General features: G+C 38.8%; 1 long non-coding RNA gene across 1 annotated transcript in view; it reads right to left on the reverse strand.

The window, feature by feature from the left end:
• The window catches only part of LOC123386676, an 89852-nt gene that overhangs the window by 5667 nt on the left and 68366 nt on the right, over positions 1-15819 (reverse strand). Inside the window, exon 2 of the long non-coding RNA XR_006600940.1 lies at positions 9007-9117. This is a non-coding gene — a long non-coding RNA (uncharacterized LOC123386676). The remainder of the gene's footprint in view (positions 1-9006; positions 9118-15819) is intronic.

The raw sequence follows: 15819 nt of genomic DNA on the forward strand, positions 1-15819 counted from the left end.
ATTTTTCTGGAACTCTGGAGAGAAAACTAGAAGAACTGGGGTGCTGTGGTCAGGATAAAGTGATTTCAATGCAGGGGTATGCTAGGCTGCTTCCTATTTCCAGAGTAGCCACTGGAGAATGTGGTTGAGGTACAGAAAAATCACTGGAAAGGAGTAGAGATGGTCTCGAAGGGCCTGAAGCTTACCCTAATAGGGGAAGATCCTATTTAAAAAAGAATACAAATTACAGATACAAATGGCAAAGTAACTTCCAGGGCTTTGGACGGGGCATATGCAAATAAAGGGGAACACTGACGCTTCAGCCTTATTAGTTTCAAGGTAAATTCAACGCTGGAGATTAAGAGCTTGGAAATGAGTCATCACTGAGGGTGCCAGAGTTTCTGTCATGGCTCCTGTCCTTGAAGTAGAAAGGCAGCCTGGGAAGCATGTGTCAAAGCCTTCAGTGACTCGGGGAGATGAATGAATGAGAGTTATCTACATAGAAAGATCAAGGAAGAGCAAGAGGACAGTGATAGTGAATGTCTAATGTGTGCTCAATATGAGACAGGCAAGATTCTAAGCACTTAATTCACTGAATTTTCATAAGAGTCAGTGAGCAGATACTTTTATTTTACAGATCAGAAATAAGTAGAGAGAAGAGACTTGTCCATGACTACATGGCTAGGAAAAGGCTGAGCAGGACTTTGAACCCCAGCCTTTTCTGGGGCCTGAGTCTACATCTCTAACCACAGTGCATGCCAACCATAGTATAAACCAAATGGACAAGCCTTGAAGAAAGAATACTAACCATGAAGATGTAGGGGACTAAACTTCTGTAGATTGCAGTGGGAAGCAAGAGGAAAATTATCTTAAAATACATTAGAGTGAAAGTTCTTTGTTAGTTCTTTCTCTGGTTTTCACAACACCTCACAGCACAGACTGGAACTTACTTATTTGTTTTGACATTGTGAGCACAAAGTTTTTTATTTTATTTTATTTTATTTTATTTTATTTTATTTTATTTTATCTTATTTTATTTTATATTATTCTATTCTATTCTATTCTATTCTATTCTATTCTATTCTATTCTATTCTATCTTATCTTATCTTATCTTATTTATTTTTAACTTGCTTTGCTTTAGTGACAAAAAGGCTGGAGAGACACCTTGAGTGTCCTCAAATGGGTTAATAATTTTTGAGGCATTAGAAGATCTTCTCATTTTCCTAAAGATGTGGATTTTCCCTGGGATATAAATATTATGTGTACAATTAGAAGGACATGTAGGTAGGTCTGTTGTTGGGAAAGTAAATATTGATATTTGCCTTCTACATTTTGAGGGAATCTTGAGATAGGGAGATAATCCTGCAGCATCCATATTGGCCATAAATACTATCACATGCATCCTTCTAAGAGGGAGCCAGCCGGAGATTTCATATCCACACACACGTGCGCACGCGCGCGCGCACACACACACACACACACACACACACTCACTCACTAAAGAGGAACAAGTGATGTGACCACAGAAGCAGATATTGGAGTAAAGCTGCACAAATGAAAGTGCTCACCAGCTGGAAAAAGCTCCTTTCGAACTACAGGAGTACGGTTTTGCTAACAGACACTCTGGTTTTAGACTTCTAGCCTCCAGAACTGTGAGAGAATAAGGTTCAGTTGTTTTAAGCTACCAAGTTTGTAGTAATTTGTTACAGCAGCCATAGGAAATGAAATAAACTATTTCTATCAAAGGGGCAGCCCTGGAGGGAGGAGAGTCATTCTCCCAGGGTATCTATGGTGGCCTGTATAGGGACCTGGATCTATGGTGGTTTGTCTTAATCTGTCAAACTGACAGGACTACTTGCCAATAACCTCATCTTCCCAGTTTATAGGCCTACTTGTTCATAGCCTAACTGTGTGGCAAAGAAAGGTGAAGAGAAGTAACTCAATCAGACCCCTGCTCTGACTACTTGAATATGGAAATGAGACCATCCCATTTTAACTGTCATTGTGTGATCTTGGAAAAATTACCTAATTTTTCCATGCTTCCCCAGACCAATTTGGCTTCAGAGTCTGTGCTCTTTCCTGTTATACTATGCTAGGCTCTCTAGTGAGCTTCCTGCCAATATGACAGGTGAAAGCTTAGGTTGGTTAATTAGGAACTAAAGATACATGGTTTATTTGCACTCAAAGTTTATAGAGACATCCATAAACGTCCCATTTGTAATTCTAATTTTGACTTAAGTGGCAAAAACAATTCTTTCAAAAAGATTATTTATGTGTTGGGGGTTGAATGACACTATGAATTTTTTGCTTGGTGCTCTGCCCTGCTTTTCATTTTCCATTACAAATGAATTTTCAGAGATACTCTGCTTTCCTACTTCAATTTCTCTGTAGGTCAGTCAAAGAAATGTATTGAAAAAGCTCCCTTCGCTAGCAATTAACATCAATTTTGACTCAAAATAGTACTTTAATCCGAGACTGAGGCATTGGGATTAAGTTTTAACTTGCCCTACCTGCCACTCAACTGAATACTCTTTCTGAAGGTCACTTAGCCTCCTTTAATTATTTCTGTTTCCATTAGTGTTACAGAACAGAAATTTACTGATCTGTCTGGTGGGCATTTTAGTTTGTGTAAATTGAGATTTGGGAATTCATTGGGGTGAAAAAAGATGCTGGCTAAAACTCAAGGCAAACATTTTGCTGATGCTTGAACCTTAGGACCAAAAAAGTTTACACTCCCTGGTTTCCCTAGGGAGTGGGGATTGAGAAAACCACAGAAATTAGCTATTCTTAGAAACACTGCTGCCAGGCAAATGCCATAGCACAAGGGCTGAGAGAGGCTAGCTTCTCCTCCCATAGCCAAAGGGTGAGCTAGCTCTGACTGGAACTGCTTGGTCAGGTTTTAGAATCCTTGGGGCTGATTGAGAGGATGAAGAGGGGGCCAGGAAAAAGAAGATGACTGGAATGGCTCTTTGGATTCAATACCAGAATAGCTGCCCAGTTTAGGTTTCTCTCCAACACTGTTGACTTCCTGGAAGCCCTCCCTGCACTGGATGCTTGAGTATTCTTCTTGTGTACCCCCTCTACCAGGAAATCCAGAGACCACCTGAAGAAGTATGTCTGTCCTACAGTTTCTACTTGAAGTGGACTCTGGTGGTTTGGGATTAAAGATAATTTTTATCTCAGTTCATTTAGGATCTGGGGTAAAAATTGAAGGTTATAATTTACCTGATAATCCTGAAAATATTAAGGCAGTGTAGTGTAATTCTCAAGAAGTACAATGACACCTCTCCTTCAGAGCCCAGGGTGATTGAATGGCCATTTTCATTATCTTTGTCCTATCTCAGATTGATGTCACAGAGCAAGCTGATGTGCTAATTTGGACAAACTGCGGTTCACTAGATGCTATATTTGCTATTCAGTGAGTCATACTCAAAGCCCTATGTTCTTTTTTTTTTTAAATGTTTTTCATGTTTATTTATTTTGAGAGAGAGAGAGAGAGCGAGAGAGCGCAAGCTTGTGCACACACAGGCTCACACAGGTGGGGGAGGGGTAGAGACAGAGAGAGAGGGAGAGAGAATCCCAAGCAGGCTCTGCTCTGTCACCACAGAGCCCGACTTGGGGATGGATCTTACAAACCATGAGATCATGACCTGAATTGAAATCAAGAGTAGAATACTTAACTGATTGACACCCAGACACCCCAAAAGCCCCATGTTCTTAAATGGCATGAAGAGTGGGGGTCAAAGTAAAAATCATGAACACAAAATGTGCCATTTATGAAAACCTAGAGGGGAACAAAAAGATTGAGTATCTAAGCTCAAGCCTCCTTTAGAGTGGAACTTCTGCAGGGCAGCAGACTGTTCCAGAAGGGACATTGATTTTCCCAGGGAAAGGAGTTAAGTTGCAAACAGTTGAAAGATTACTCCAGCATATCAGGTATAGCCTTTAGTACCTAATACACAGCAACACACACACACACACACACACACACACACACACACACACACAGCAAATGTACATTATCCTTAGCCATTTATCTTTGAATTACCATTGAATCAACTCTGGTATGTTATGTTTTAGAAATGTTTCAATTATGGGGCACCTGGATTAAAAAGTTGATTAAGCATGCAACTTTGGCTCAGGTCATGATCTCATGACTCGAACCCCATGTCAGTCTCTGTGCTGACAGCTCAGAGCCTGGAGCCTGCTTCAGATTCTGGGTCTCCCTCTCTCTCTCTCTGCCCCTCTCCCAGGTCTCCCTCTCTCCCTGCCCCTCCCCCACTCATGCTCTGTCTCTCAAAAATGAATAAACATTAAAAAAAATTTATTTCAATTACATCATAAGATGATGTCCTTACTTGATATATATTTAGTTTTCCTTTAAGGTACTGTACTGGTTTGGAGCTTCCCTTGATTCCTTTACAAAGGAGACAAATTTTTCAAAGGCTTTCCTGTGGAGCTGTGGTAGATGGGACAATGCTAACATGTTGTTAGATACTAAGTAAGGGTCTGGACCATGGGGATGCAAAAGAGGAAAGATCATTGACAGATACAGCTACCCTGTTAGCCAGGAAAAGTAGGCAAATAGGGGCAGGAGATCAAAAACAGGTCTGGAGAAAAAGGAAAAAAATAAGGTAAGTGGAACCTTGTAGGAAAAGGAGCCACACCCATGCACCTCAAAGTCAGTAGCCCAAGTGGGAAGAAGATCAGAAATAGTTGAATGAATTTATTTTAAATAGTAAGATAGAATTAAGTAGTAATGGTAGAATGGATAAGGGTGGAAATATGAATGAGATCACATGTTATATGTATCAGTATGCTGCAGGCAGGCATTGTTGAATATTTAATGCTATGTGAGCTTGATGGGATATTACACTAAAAGCGTGTGGTATTGCAACCAGTTGGAAGTTAAAAAGAAAAACAATTGTAAGGGAATAATTATTGCTGTTGACAATTTTCTTTTTGAAGTAGAGACACTATAATCAGGTTTATAAAATGAAAGAAGGCATCTGTGCTAACTATTCAGAGGCTTGTGACTTCATAATGTATGATGGGGAAATCTAAAAAAAAAAATGAAGCATCACAAGCTACTTGCTCTCCATTCTAGGGAATTCCTGAAAAACCAGGTGGCACAAATGACTTGGAAGAGGTGAAAGATTTTTTCATAATCCAAAGAGGAGGAGGAAGGGAATTATGGGAGTAATTACTGAATAGAGATAACTGAAAAATGAGGCTGTCCTTAAGGGTGGGACAGTTGGTTGGTGACTTTTTTATAAGGAAAATTCTTAGGTGATTGCCAATAGCTAACCTTCAGGATGTGAAGTGCTTTATGGGAACCATATACCAACTGGCAGGCAGGGCTTGGGGATATTGCTCTCAGATTTGTCTCAACCCACCCCCACTTACCTAAAGTCTTTCATTGCTCTAGGTCAGGAAGACTTATTTAGAAACCCTGACTATACTTAATCTCTAAAACTGGGTCTTGATGGTTAGAGAGAGAGAAGGGGGCAGGAATTCTGGCACCTTCAAGTCTGATAGCTTAAAGAAAGGGAGATGTCGCAGGAGGAGCATAAAAAGAGGAGTTAAAGATTGGAAGGACATACTCAGAGCTGAGAATACGCTTGACCCTTTTGCTGCCCATACTGCATGGCTGCCATTTTAATCACTACTTGACTAAATGGTAGAAAGCAATTACAGTAAGTACCCAATTTAATCACTTTGCATCCATACACAGACCCACAGGTCTTCACTTACATATTTCATCACATAAAGTGTCCACAATTCTCTGCCTTGCTGAAATAGACGTTTCCTGCAAGGATTTGTAGGTGATTTTCTGACTTATTTTCTGGTCGGTTAAACTCAGTGTTTCATATTTCTGCTGTCTGCTTTAAAAAAAAGGGCAAGGCTAGCTTAGGTGTTGTATACCATAGGGAGTTTGTTTTGTCCAATTGGAAAATCAAGACTACATCATTATGGGGCTAGAAGTTAAGGGGAAATCATTCCCTCCAATTCCCATCTTTGGTGATCTCAGTCCAGTGAATAAAACCCAAGGTTGGTTGATTATTAAAAACAAACAGACAGACAGACAAAAATACTTAATCCAGGTTTTTACTGCCCTTGTGTTTAGTGACTTCATTTTGTGACTGTACCAGATTGCGCCCTTCTCCCATCCCACATCAAACTAATTTGCAAATTTGCACCATTGGCCCCCATTGGCCCAAAAGAGAAAATAATTGATGATTCAGTATAAACCCATCACAACTCTTAGAAAATAGAATTCATAAATGCATTCCTTATTCATATTTAGTAGCATTTTATAGGTAGGAGATCAGCATATTATCTGAGAAAAGATTCATGCCACATTTTGTTTAAAAATCTGTTTCATTATTTCACAGTCACACTTCAGTAGGTCAGTCTTAGAATAGCTTCTTCTTGGCCCTTAAAATGACTCCTTTGCTTCTGCTTTATAGAGAATCAGAATGAATTATTCACAGATACCTGTGGGCATTATGAAATAATGGCCTAATTCTTGAATAAAGCCAGTGTTCCCTTCTTAGTCATACCTGCAGGAAGATCATATGCTTATTCTTTTTCCAGAAACACTTCCCAACCTTCTATCCTCCCCATTCATTCAATCCCACCTTTTCATCCTTGGGTTTCAACTGAGATGTAACTTTCTCTGGAAAGATTCCCTTTACTCCTTCCCATACCTTACTACTGAGTCAGTCGATTGTATTTCATCCTGTAAAATTTGTGTTCTTCCTCCCCCATCACACTTACAATACTGCACTGTAATTATCTGATTGCTTATCTGCATCTGTATTTATAAATTACAAGGGAACAGTTCCCATTTATTCTTCATCCCCCAATCTAATGCTTAAAAAAAATAGTTGGCCTAAGGGAATCTTGAACAAATGATAAATATCAATGAGAAATGAGAGTATGCCAGATGCTGCTCTAGAGTTTTTACAAATATTATCTCATTTAAATGTTACAATAACTCCATGAGTTATAAATCATTAATATTCCCATTTTACAAACAGGGAAAACTTAGGCACAGTGAGGCTTCATAATGTGTCCAAAGTCTCCTAGTTAGTAAATGGTAGAACAGGGTCAGGGCCCCAGAGGAGAAGGTATAGGATAGATAAAAAGTAGCAAGTGTCACTACATATTCAATGGAACACACTATGAATTATTCAAATTATCTAATAATATTTGGAGATCTTGAAAGTCGTGTTTGTATGAAAGGCTCATGAATACAGTCTATTTCACAAACTGGGTATTTGGACTGGTATTTGGAATTTTATGCATTATCATATACAAATAAAAAGTCCTTCAAATTTATTATTTTGTTTTTCATGCAAGAAAAGCAGATAAACCAAACCATTTCCTCCCTGGTTCAAGCTCCCAATCAGCAGTCATAAACCCTTAAGTGTTAAGTTATGTTATTTTTGAGACTGATGTGACATGTCCTAGATTTCAGAAGTAGATGCTGCGGAAGACCGAATGAATTTTTGAATAAAAATCCATTTATAGGACATAAACATTAAGGCGGGGGGCACAACCATCTGATTAGAATCATATCTGGATTACTGCCACCTAGTGATCTGGGACAACCATCTGCCCCCACATACTCCCCGAAACATACTCATCAGAATAAATGTTTGCTGTGGCTTCCTCCCCCACCCCCCAAATATCCTAGTGACAAACTGTTCCTGCAACATTTTAAGGCCACCCACCCATGATTAAAAAATAATTTTTTTTTAAAAAGGAAGACAGCCATGTAGGACTGGGAAACAGAGGAGGGGGAAACAACAGGAAATATCAGTATAAGGCCGACACACCAAACAGTCATGCAAATGACATGGAGAAAAGGAAAGGCAAGATCAAAAGCAGTGGAAATTAAAAATGACTGGTAGTAAGAGAAAAATGGAAAAATTGATACAAAGATAAGCAGCATGAAAAAGAACAATTTTTAAAGCAAGAAACAGAAGACAATAAAACTTTGAACCATTTGTGAAATTGTGAAATCACCAAACATAAAAGGACAGAGGAAAAACACTAAAAGAGATGAAGCAACAATGGCAGATGAAAGAAAGTGGATGGACCAAGAGATTAGTCTCCAGGTAGAAGATGTGAAGATATTTTTTTTAGAATAATAGAGTGCCACATAATTTTTTAAGGATAATCAGGGAGTATAAGGTTGTAATTTTTTTCTATTAAATACAGTTGGGGCTACCCAGTATCCTAGATGAATAACTCATTTCTATTTTTTTTCCTTCTGTGAGATACCAATGTTCTTTATGCTTTTTCCTCGCTTCATTAACATAGTTTTAGCTACCTTTGCTCCCCTGAGATGCTTTTGAACTTGCACCTGGAATTATGTGGGTGTATGTGTCCCACACTGAACATTTCTGTAGGGAATTTTATTATTATAGCATCATTTGTAACCATATTGAGAAGCCACACCTTAAGGATGTATATTTAGGTGATTATTGATATTCAGATAACCACATAATTTAAACCAGGGTTCTCAAGATATAAAACAATAACAAAAGCAATAGCAACAATAATTACACATAACACACATCTCATTTCATGTTTTAAAAAACACTTTAACATATGTTACCTTATTTTATTGCCTGAACAATGGTGTTTGAAAGATAGGGCTAGTATCATCAGTCCATTTGATATATGTGATATTTAAGCTCTGAAATATATATGAACTTTCCAAAGAGTTAGTGGGTGCCTTGTCATCTGACTCCAACTCTTGCAACATATATCTTTTTAGCACCAATTCTCTTTGAGAGAAGAAAGAGCTACTTTTTTTGGTTATTGTTGTTCCAAAGTCTAATAATGGAACGGTAAAGAGTTTGAAGATGTTGTAGACAAGGAAGGAGTTGTTACTATCTCCCCTTTTAATGGGAATTCCTTTGTAGAAGGATTGTTTCCTTCTCCCTGAGTGACCTCATATATTTTACCATTTTCTAGGCAGGTGGTGAAGGAATTTATTGAGAAGTCCCTACCTTAAAGGTTTTCCAACTTCTTCTATGGCTTCTTCTTCTTCCATTTCCAGATTCTGTCGTGCATTGCCATGCTGAGAATATTACTTCCTCTGGTGATATACATGAATGCATCTATAAATTAAAAAAAAAATCAAGGACTTCAATCCTTTTGAATGTCTCATCTGTACCAAGTACTATACAGAGATCCCTAGAGAGCACAGAAAAATACGCAGGATACTGCCCCTGCTTTCAAGAAAACGTCCATTTATAAGTAATAGAATACTCAAATTGTGATTTGGAAACACTCATTCATTTATTTATTCAATAAATAATTATCTGGTGTCAACTTTGTATCAACTCCTATGCCCAGGCACAAGGATACAAGGCAGACACTACCCTGTTCTCATGGGGCTTACAGTTTAGGGAAGTATGACACAAATATTACTTGTGCTCCTATAGTAGGGCAGCTACCCATAACAGTCTATCAACAGTTCCAACTGTTTCTCAGACTTAACTTTTCTCTATTTAAGATAAAAGCAGTCTAAGAGCAGCCTCTTTGGTGTACAGTTCTGCAACTTCTACATTTGAAATCTAGGACATTTACTTCTGGTTTTCAAAAAGGAGTATCTTGGCTTCGAATAACTTGTTTTCAACCTGAACTGGAAAAAAAAAATGACCTAGTTCATCAGATCTACCAAAAATGGAAGGGAACAGTGATGTACATTGGTAGGCAAATGTCTGGCCAGTTCAACTTGATTTTCATGGATTCAATCGTTTTTAGATCTGCAAGATTTAGTCCAGTGTTCAAACTTTGTAGATCAGAAAATGGTAGATGTAGGTGGAAGATAAAGGGAGAGGCAAAAAGATAAATTCGGAGTACTTTTCAGCAATCTAGACAAGAGAATTAGTGACTCACCTTGGTTATCAGCTATGAAATTTGAGAAAGAGAAGATAGAAATTAAAGATTACAGAGGCAAAATCTGCAGTAATTATATCTGATTGTGAGGAAGAAAAGAGAGAACATGAGACTACTCACATTTTTGAGCTTAGGGCCATTACCAGAAATATGGGACACAGAATGACGACTGTTTTGAGAAGAATTTGTAGGTAGATATACATTGCTACATTGCTGAGGGACCCCCAAACTTAAGAATAATATACATAAGTCAGCGGGATGTTCTGACTGAATTCTAAGCAGGGGTTGTGAGGTCAGGGACCCTACTACTCTCTGCCTCATTGAGGTTCATGGGCATGGGCCAATAAGCATGTGGACTTTTGAGGGAGAGAAAAGGAGGACATGATGGAGTCTCCTCTTCAGTCTTGCTGCTGGGACTACGTTTGTTATTGACAGAAAAAGGGCAAGGCAAGCCCATAAATAAAGGGACATGGGAAGAGGAAGGAAAACCTTCACTACTGATGAAATACTGACTCAGCCCATGTGAAATTGACCCTAGAGACTCTCAGAAATATGGGTGGGTAAAAAGAGCTCTCTTGGGAGCTGGAGATCCTTCATTAGTAGATGGGACAGAAACTAGGAAATGTAAATTATTATTATTATTATTATTATTATTATTATTAATGTAACTTTTTGCTGACAATAAGTAGATGAGGCTTGGGAAATCTGGGCTGTACATACAAGAGCCTCTGAGATTTAAACTATTAAATCTACATGTATTATATCAGACTAGAGATATAAACACTGGATTTCCTGGGGCCCCTGCATGGTTCAGTCGGTTAAGCAGTTAAGTGTCTGACCTGCTCAGATCATGATCTCCTGGTTTGTGGGTTTGAGCTTCGCATTGGGCTCTGTGCTGACAGCTCAGAGCCTGGAGCCTGCTTCGGATTCTGTGTCTCCCTCTTTCTCTCTGCCCTTCCCCTGCTCTCTCTTTCTGTCTCTTTCAAAAATAAATGAACATTAACGAAAAAACCCCAATGGGTTCTAACCAATAGGACTGAGGTTTAACTTGACACATCTAAAGACATAATTAAAAAAGAGATTGATTGATCATCTATAGAAGCCTAGAGGGAGGTACCAATAACCTCCATCTACTGAGTGCTTGCTAAATGTGAGAGATTTTGTTAAGTATTTTATATAATTATCTTACTAATCCTTACAACAGTGCCCAAAGGTGGGTAATAGTGTTTTTTTTTAATTTTTCATATGAGGAAATAGAAGACAGAGAAGAAAAGAAATTTGCTCAAGGTTACTCAGAGCTAAAATTCAAACCCAATCTATTACTATTGAAAACTTTTCAAGAAAGAGGAAGTATAAGTCAATATATTTAAAGTCTTATGGCCCCCTGCTCATGATGGAAGTGGTTAAAGTGGATAAGATAACCAATCCCTAACTGTTCCAAGCTCAAACATTCAAACAAAGTACTGTGAAAGCAAAAGAAAAATAGGTGCATTCCTAACTTTAAAATAATGATAATCTATGGGACACCTGGGTAGCTCAGTCAGTTGAGCATCCTACTCCTGATTGTGGCTCAGGTCATGATCCCAGAGATGCGGGATTGAGTCCTATGTGGGATTCCATGCTGAGTGTGGAGACTGCTTAAGATTCTCTCTCTTTCCTTCTGCCCCTATTCCTCTCTCTCTCTCTCTCTCTCTAAAAAAAAAAAAAAAAGTAAAATAAAATAGTTCTAATCTAGGCAGAAGTAAAATACACACATGCAAACCTATGTTAGAATATATAATATTAACGTAAGAGTTAAATGAGTGTTACAGATTATAAGCATTATAAGATGCAAAGGCATTAAGGTATTAAGGAGGTCAGGTTTGAGTTAGGCTAGGGAGGACAACTTGGCATCCCTAATGGAAAGTGCAGCCGACTTGAGGTCAGCTTTTCCAATCACTAGGTGTGTGATCATGAGCAGTCACTTTACATTTCCACCTCCACTGCAGTTTCCTCTGCTATAAAATGAGGGCTTTGCATTGGATTAATTCATTCAGAACATCCACTTTAAGTGTCCGCTATAATACACAAGATTAGGAATATCAACTAATTAAGACCTGGTTTTTGTTCTCAAGAAATTTGCTGCCTAGGAGGGGAGATCTAAATGCAAATAAATAAAATTCTTATAAAATGATAATCACTATGATATAATTATAAACAAAGGACTGAGAGGCACCTAAGCTGCCCACAGGTAAGGAAACACTCTACAGAGACCATGTTTGGATGAATGTTGGACCATGTTGCTGGGTGAATCAGGTAATGAGAGACCCTTCCACACAGGGAAGAATTGTGTAGATCTTTGCTAATGTCTCTTGCAGCATTAATATTTCATATGTCTCTGTTTCTGCCTTGTTTGGAGAAGGAGGAAGGGTGTGAACAAATGTAGAGTAGGAGTAAGTGTATGAATTAATGAAGAGAAGATAGAAGGAAGTAACTGCCTGGGTTTCTTTAAAGCCCTAATATGTGTTCACCGTGAATGCCATGAAGGAGAACACATGAGAACACAGATAATTAAAACCTTTGCCATCTCTATATTTCCATCATACGCAAGTTCTTAAAGATACTGAAGACTTTCTATAATAGGATTTGTATCCCTTGTTGACATTTAGGGCTCCGATCCAGAGGCAGTATGTGTAGGGCTTAAGAACTTGGGCTTTGGGTCAGATCACTCAAGTTCATATCACAACGTACCCACTTACTATTGTAGAATCTTAAAGAAGTTAAACTCTTTTGGACCTTAGTCTTCTCAACTGTAAAATGGAAATAATAACAGTAGCTACTTCCTATTGTGAAAATTAAATGGGTTACATACATAAAGTGCTTTGAACCAGCCTGGCACCCAAAAGCATCAAAGTATTAGCTATTATTACCTGTTATTCTATAGTGTGACTATTACTAAGGATAAGGTGAGGCACTGGTAATATGCTTCCTTAGTGAATAAACTCATGGTGCTTCTCTGTCTATGGCCTTCAATGGGGATGGCTTAGAATACATTTATTTAGTCGTGGTACAAAGTATGTTACATTAGGCCCTATGCTAGGCACTGCGGATCATATGAAAGGAAAAATAAGCCTTGAAGTACAGCATTTCCAAACCAAGGCAGCACATTTTAATTATCAAATGTTAAGAGTTCAGAGGGAGCAGACGTTACTTCTGCCTGGAACATCCAGAGAATACTTCTTGGGTGGCACTGGAAGTGTACAACGAGAGACATCATTTCAGGGATTTAATTAAGGATTTGCCTCAGCTGGTTTGTGCGTTCTCTTTGCATTCACGAGCTTTTCTTCCTTCCCCCTCGTGCTTGTAGAGCAAAATCTGAGCCAGTGGACCCAGGATGCTGGAGGAGAGTCAAGGCTGGGAAAGTATCATGGACCATGTTAGCAATCAACAGGAAAGATATTTTTAAACAAAAGAAGTTTTCCCAGCTTCCAAGAAAAGAAACAAAAGGCTTTTCTAAAATGAATCCTGGTAGAAACTGTTCTTCTTGTTCTGTGACTTTTATGTCACTTGGACAACAAGTCAGCTCTTAGAAATAGTTATTTTCCTGTCGACATCACTGCATGGGTACTTCTCCTTAGAATGACATAACAGCATTTGTGCTCAATCCCAGGCACTGCTCACCCTCCAACGGCAGTGACTTTCAGAAACAATAAAGATATATCTGCTCGGTCTCGCTCTCTCTTGATTATACTGCAGGCACAACCTGTGTGGGGAAACAATCTCCTGGATCATACTGAAGGTTCGCACAGATGGAACATTAGTGGGAGGAGTTGCCAGCTACTTCCCTGCCAACTTGTTAGTGCTGGAGACATCATCCTCTTGTTTTGCCAGTTTAATAGAGGATCAGTCGTAAAGATTCTCTGTAGGCTCAGCAACATAATTATTATCTATGGTCTCTGCATTAACTGTGAGAAAACATCATGGTCTGAATCTGCCTAATTTCAAATGCCAAGCTGTGCCCACATTCAGCCCACAATCGAACCCGAAAACTCAATAAATCCTCAGCATCGTTACTGCCATCATGGCGGGTGTTAAGTACATGTTTGCCCAAGCCATGATGTTGAACCGTTGCTGTACTGCTTCTGTATTTAAGGGTTATTTCCTCTGCTCCTCAGACCCTTTCCAACACCAGTGCCCTTGTAATCTAAAATGATTAAAAAGGTAAAAATCTGTGTCACATTTAGTTCTGGTACTCAGTCCAGAAGTGCCAAGCCCCTGAAAATTTGGAAAACAAACTTCTTAACAGATGGGCTACATAAAGTTTACAACATGTGCAGTGTGGGAGGTAATATGGCTCTGGGCGAGAAACAGAAGACTGGAAATTTAGGAGCTCAGAGTTTTTGAATTTGCTCTTGTTTTTTGCCTGTAGGCATATCACATAAGCTCACAGCCTTCATTTGCCTCACATGACCTGATATGTTAACCTTGTAAGTGATAATAAGAAATCAGGCAGTTTTTCCTAATATGATACAGCATCAAAATGCTTATTGCTACTACTAGGATTATGTGCAGTTGGCATCAAATTGTTAATAATATGTGGTTGCAGGATCTAGAAAAATTCACAATGTAATTTTATAAGAAAAAGATCTTTTTCCTTGAGGGTAGGTATATAACTGATGAGTAATCATCACTGTGGGAAAGGACATTGCTAGCCTTGGACAAATCATGACAAATGATTGGATTGTGATTCCTACTAGATTTTTTTTTTTTTTTTAAGTAGGCTCCATGCTTACTTGGAGCTTGAACTCATGACCCCGAGATCAAGAGTTGAATATTCTACTGAATGAGCCAGCCAGGCACCCTTAGGTTGTTATTTCTAAAGCTGAGTCTGTACTGTGCCTTTTACATGGCCTCTGAAAACTGAAGAGATGTTAGAAAAGGTTTAAAAACAAATTATCATGATATGAATTTGCTAATAGTCTGCTAACAAAGGTTCTCAAACATGGATGATCATCAGTTTCATTCAGGGGCCTGCTGATTGGGAATTTCTGGAAATAGAGCTAAGAAACCAGTATTTTGAATAAATGTCTGAAATGATTCCAATGACCAGTCATGCTTGAGATCAGTCACCATTCATAAAAGTATGTGAATCAGTAACAAAGTTTTTGACTACATCGAGGTTGACTGAAATTCCAAAGCCAATGAGAAATACAGGATTTGTCATTTAAGAGGATGCAGGACTGGCTTAGAAGATGGGAGAGACAGGAATGTCAGGAGTAATCCATGGGTTAGCCTAAGGGGAAGTAGAAAGGAAGTTGCTGAGTCATTGTCCTGATGTGGACTTGAGCAGTGTGAGTAGAGAAAGGATCTCTTCACAGAGTCTAAAAGTACATGCCACCAATCCATAGAACTCCTTATATCCTGCTTCTGTTTGCGCAGTCTCTCCTTTCCAATCCACCTTCTAATATGAATCTATTTATTTTCAATTAATTCGTTAGTTAATTTTGTGTTTTGAGAGAGAGAGAGAGAGGCAGAGGGAGAGGGAGAGACAGAAATCTTAAGCAGGCTTCAGGCCCAGTGCTGCGTCAGTGCAAGGCTAGATCCCACAACCTTGAGGTCATGACCTGAGCCAAAATCAAGAGTCAGAGGCTTAACTGACTTAGGCACCCAGGTGCCCTAATTTTCCAATATGAATTTAGAGTGCTCTCTCAAGAATTAAAATTTGAACCATGACACTGCCTCTTTTAAAACACTCCAGTGGCACTCATTTCTCTCAAGATCAAAGACCAAGCCCTGTCCTGCAGAAGCAGAATTTGACGTACTTCTAAAAAAAGAAAAAAACAAAACAAAAACAGCATTTGGCACACTTTGGCAGCTGAACTTTGCTCTCTTTCTTATTACTGACTACTCTGTAGGCATGCTGAGTTTTTGTCACTCTT

Source organism: Felis catus, chromosome B4, assembly GCF_018350175.1.
Source record: "Felis catus isolate Fca126 chromosome B4, F.catus_Fca126_mat1.0, whole genome shotgun sequence".
NCBI lineage: Eukaryota > Metazoa > Chordata > Mammalia > Carnivora > Felidae > Felis > Felis catus.